Source organism: Corapipo altera, unplaced genomic scaffold (assembly GCF_003945725.1).
Source record: "Corapipo altera isolate COAL_440 unplaced genomic scaffold, ASM394572v1 0, whole genome shotgun sequence".
NCBI lineage: Eukaryota > Metazoa > Chordata > Aves > Passeriformes > Pipridae > Corapipo > Corapipo altera.
The window spans coordinates 22,846,245-22,851,881 of record NW_020884872.1 but is presented as its reverse complement, the minus strand read 5'-3'; the positions used below and the strand labels follow the sequence as shown (position 1 = coordinate 22,851,881).

At 34.9% G+C, this 5,637-nt stretch overlaps 1 long non-coding RNA gene across 1 annotated transcript in view; it reads left to right on the top strand.

Annotated features, from left to right (window-relative positions):
* Nucleotides 1–1,412: 1,412 nt before the first annotated feature.
* The window catches only part of LOC113947649, an 8,800-nt gene continuing 4,575 nt past the window's right edge, over nucleotides 1,413–5,637 (top strand). Inside the window, exon 1 of the long non-coding RNA XR_003527829.1 lies at nucleotides 1,413–1,528. This is a non-coding gene — a long non-coding RNA (uncharacterized LOC113947649). The remainder of the gene's footprint in view (nucleotides 1,529–5,637) is intronic.

The following is a 5,637-nucleotide window of genomic DNA, read 5'->3' as shown; positions in this document are numbered from 1 at the left end:
GGCTTCTGTGCTGGAGGTAGGTGAGAAGGAGAAATGAGCTGTAGTGGCTGCAAAAAGCCTGAGTTGATGAGAATCTGACAGGCATTTTGTTTTCAGATTCATTCCTTTTCAAGAGAGAGAAAGAAAGAGATGGAAAAATGAAATTAAATTCAAAATGTTTCTCTTCAAGGAAATATGGACTTGTCAATATTTGTTTTCCTTGCATTTGAGTATTTCCAAAGGGAAAGAAAGGGTCAGAAGGAAAGGGACAGAAAACAAAGTATTACTGGCATCACCCAATCCTGTATGGTGGAGGTGTATCAATGAAGAAATGTAATCCTTTCTGTGGAGTAGGGGAATTTCAATGTGATTATAGAGCAGGCAAAATGTAGTTAATAACTATACCAGATGGAGCTTCATCTGCTGAGGATCAGTTTAGAAATTGAGAACTTAATGGTAAATATGGGCTATGTCTTTTCAAATTTAAGATCTTGGAAAATACTGACATCAAGTTTTGATGTTTAGCCAGGAGAAACAGTTATCTTGACGGATAAGGTGATAGGAATGTTTATTTGAGCAGAGGCATCAAAAGTCATTTGCATGTTAATCAAGTCAGTATTAGCAAAGCCTCCAAATTCACTGTATGTCAGCTGAAATTCTCACATAAACAAGAACAGGCTTCTGCCTCATGAATGCTTGAGTACAGAGACATATAAAACTGAATTATTTTGAATATAATCTTTCACTTTGGCATTGACAAACAAAAGGAAGTTGGGTCCTAGAGTAAAAGATGGATCCTATCCTTAGATATGACAGTTTCTGGGAGTGGTAACACTTACAAAAAAAAAGAAAAAACCAACAAAACAAACATGCAAAGTAAACCATAGAGAAATTACTGAAATCAGCCTTTTTTCGCAATACAGTTTAGTAATAAATATTAGTTTGCTGACAGAAAAAGACATCAGAAAAATGGAAAAAAACCCAAAAATCATTATGACCAATAGGGTTGGATTGTTTGAGAATATCAGACTCAGTCTCAAGAGTCGTAAATCTACCTTTGGCTTTTACTCGATGGGCCTGGGAGGAGCTCTGGATCAGTGGAGGTTTAGATAGAATATTAGAAAAAAATTCCTCACTGAGAGGATCTTCAAGCACTGGAACTGGCTGCCCAGGGCAGTGGTTGAGTCATCATCCCTGGAGTTATCTAAAAGACATGTAGCTGTTTTAGTGCTGGGTTAATGGTTAGACTTGATGATCTTAAAGGTCTTTTCCAACTTAAATGGTCCTGTGATTCTGACTTGGTTGCTGTAACACACATACCAATAGAACTGGAGTGTACTGTAGATACTGTCATAAGAGGACTACACTGTTAGATTGGTTGGATCCTTGGATCCTTGCTGATGTCGACGCTGTTCCCCTGTTCCTAGGTTATCTTGGAAACACAGTGCAACTCTGGGATGGCACATTCTTGTGGTGCCACAGGCAACTGCTGCAACCACCTCGTGTAGTGACATATGATCTGAAATTTGCTTGACATGAGAGGTATTGGGTGGGTAGTGATTCCTGTTCTAAAACCCATGAATATATGCCTAAATTAAAACCCAGGCCAACCAGTTCAAATTGCAAAAAGGTGGACTCAGGTGAACAGGGACTCCTGCGACCTCTAGACGTGTCAGGTCTGCATCTGAAAACTTGGCCATTAGGTGCAATGTCTTGTGCTTGGACTGTAGCTTTTACAAAGCACTCAAAATTACTTTTGATATCCTTACAAGAAAGATGATTATTTCAACTCTCCACTGTTTTCTTTATTAATTTTTCAGAACACGTCACATGTATTTATTAGTCACAAAGCCTGAAGGCAGTGAGCACTACTGTGGTTTTCATCATCTTCTGTCGAAAACGCTACAAAAAAGAAAATGTTACTTTTGTTATCCAGCTCATTCCAGATTAATCTGAACAACCTGAAAAGCACAGATGCAGCCAGGTATCACCTGCCTGGGTGATAACCAGAGGCTGGCTACAGCCAGTGACAGATGACGACTAAGAGACTGCAGCAAGTACTGCTTTCTCATAAAATCCCCTGTCTCAGCAGGCCTGTGTCTTAAAATAGCCACAAGAATCTTCATCCTATATCTCAGAGCATGCAGTGTGCTCTCATTTTGTGTCGTATGCAATATGCCACTAGTGCTCTTCAGCTAAGCCACACATTACCTTGGAAATTTCAGAAAATTACATACAAAGCAGTAATTTTGTCATAAAGTCACAGGGGTTATCACTCAGGGCCATGATGTGCAGTGTGGATGCAGCCAGTCTGACTGACATGAAGCACGAACCACTTTCTACCTCTCAACCTCTAGATCTAGGCTCTCTCCATGTGGTAGATAGGGATGCAGACATGATTTAGCACTTGTGAACATCTATATAAAAAAAAAAAAAAAAAGTTATTTATCCATGAAGGATAGCCCCACTATTTTTCCATTATTTGCTTTAGCAGATCATGTTTTTCTTTTTACTGAATACTGCAAAGAGAAGATCACTTGGTGGTGCCTAAACTTCTACATACTTAATAATTTAGCAATTTAGCTTAAAAACTCAAATTCCTCTGGGTGTATTTCTGGGTGTAAACATTAGGAGATAGGCTTTCTTCATGGTCATAAAGAACTAGTTGTTTCTGTTGCAAATGAAAGATAAAAGGGCTAATTAATTTAGAGGAAATAAAGTAGGAAAACAACCAATGAGCAGGCAAAAATCAATTAAAAAAAATGAGAAACGACAATGATAAAGCAGTATATACCTACATAATATTTATCCAGAGCTGCTGGAGCTCCTAATAGGTTTAGTAGAAGAGCAAATGGTTCATCAGTTATTTGGTTTTTTTTAGTTCTGACATGTATATTGGAACTTGGAATCTTTGAAAAAAGGTAGAATAAAATTTACTTGGTGTGACAGGTGTAGTGGATTGATAGCAACTCCTTTTCTACAAAACACTATCTATAAATGATGGCCTGAACAGACTTTGTATTTTCTGATTTGAAATGAGTCATATTATTAGAATTTCTTATGATTGTTTTACTCCATAACTATTTAATAGTTCCTCTCTTTCTCTTTCCACATGCAAGTATATCCATATATATGTCTACATACATAGGTCTACATCTATAGCTGTACTTAAACAGAAATATCTGGAAGGAGAGTTTCTTCAAGATAAAAAACCCCTAAACCCATGTCTATAATAAAATTTTTTATATACATGTTTTAAATACTGTTTTAAATATTTTTTTATGACTGATCTTGGGAATTACGATAGTCTGGGTGTTTGAAAAATGCTACCGATATCCAAGACTTCTGCATGGCTTCACTGGCTTGAAAAACAGAGAAAGATATTAACTCTCTTCCTTTTAGACAGTTAACTGATTTTTAATAAATGATAACAAAAAACTCCAAGCAAGCAAACAAAAAAACAAACAAAGAAGTCCCCTCCACACCAAAACAGGGGAGATGAGAATTTGTGCAAGTTGGTTTATAGGTTAGTCATTAAATTTTTGCAAGTACATTAAGTCTTCAGTATTTTGTACATGAACAGAAATTCAGACAACATATAGAACTTAATACGACTTTTTGAGCAGCTCAAGAGATTTTTAATTAGTTATTGATGGATATTGGTGAAAGTTTAAAAGGAATACACAACACATCAAAACATACCTGCTCTGTCTCACTACAATAAAGGTTAGTCCTTTTGAAAAGATATGAATGTAATCTGGCTAAAACATATTCAAGTGTAAATGTTCTCATACGTAAAGAAAAGATAATGACAATTTATAAGACAGTATTCAGAACAAATATATATATATACGAGAGACAAATACAGTTAATAGTAAATAAAAATAGGCTCTTATTAAGTGATACAAATAATTCGTGTTCCTATATCTTTCTTCATTTCTTTTTAATAGAGTCTGTATCTTTTTTAAATATCCCAGACTTATTAAAAAATGAGCCAAGAGAACTGATGAGGCACATGTCTGTAGGGAAGGATAAAAAGAGTCTATTCTGGGGTATTGAGGGAAGTATGAAGAAGGAGTTACAAATCTGAATGTTGCTAGTTTGCAGATTTAGGATGTGTTTAGTAAAAAAGTCCTATAAACTAATTTTTCCTTAAAGAAAAAAGGAGTCTGGATGTCACTGAAATTTTGACCAGAGTAGAGTGGGACATAAACAGAGGTGGCAAGTATATTGTCAAGTCTAGGCCATATGCCAAATTTTACTCTTTTACTTATTGACCAAAAAATAGGAAATGTTTCTTCTTAAGCATTTCTTCTTGGTACTTCATCTAAAATGGCTTGTCAATATGTCCCACAGTGTACCTTTTGTCTTGGGTATAAGCCACTGAGATGGGAGGTTTTTGTATGTTTCCAGTCTGTATCCAGACAATGTCTTCGAAAGACAAATATGCATATAAAAAAGAAATGTCTTCAATGTCCCACTGTTATTGTGAGCCCACAATATAGATTTTAATTTTTTATTTTAAGTCTCTTGAAATAACACAGAATATGCAAAGGAAACTGGAAAGTCTAAGTAGGAAATTAAGAAGGAAGAAATGTATGTGAGGTGCTTTTGTGTGAATGGACAGATTATAACATAAATGCCAGATGATGTAAGGCTACTGTGTGAGGTTTCACATCCTCACCCCAGATGTTTCCCAACAGACTACAGAAATATACCTCTTACATTCTCTATCTGTCTTAATGGAACCAGACAAATGGTACTAAACTCAACTTTCTCAACTTTTTGAAAGTTTGCTCATGTGTAGGTTCCCTCCAGTGATCAGTTGCTTCAAGTCATTTTTTTTCTGAGTGATGAATTCACTTAGAAAGCTCCAAAGTGCATGAAGATATTACATTTTAAGAATCGTGTGTGTCATATCTGTCCACTCCCTCACATCAGAGAAAGGAAATAAAAAGAGCTTATATTCAAAGATACAGAAAATTAAAAAGTGCTTACTCACACGTTTAAATTTTCTACATGCAATAAGATACAAAGTTAAGATCTATAAAAGTGTTACGCATATTTTATGTGAATTAAGCTAGAACAGAAGATATATTGGAAGAGACAAAAGGTTCAAAGATGATTTTCTCCTTTTCTCATTCTAATTTCTAATTTCTGATCTTAATTTTCTAACTCTTTTTTCATAGTTCCATGAACTGGCTTTTATCTCTGCATGTCATGAAAACTTCTAAGACCTAATTCATATTTTCAACATATGGAAAGCCTTGAAAAAGGGAATACATTTTAGCTAGTATTTCTGAGCATATAGTACTGCTGATTTCGTCTTTAGATCAGGCATTCACATAAACAAGTCTTGTATCTTTTTCTGAAACCAGTATATGCTGTGTTATTAAAATATAATGCTCAGGGAATATATATTTGCTGATCTCATAGGAGCAGCATTCAATTCATAGGTTAAAAGGAATGGAAATCTTTGACAGGGAAATCAATAGTAAAAAATACATGAGAAACTATATTTTATGAATGATCACTTTTATAAAAGACAAACTTTTTTTTCTACATTCCTAGAATTTGAAATTTGGTACTTATAAATAACTTTGGAATCATTGTTTGAAAATGAAGTTATTCCCAAACTATTCAAGTATTAAAAAGTCT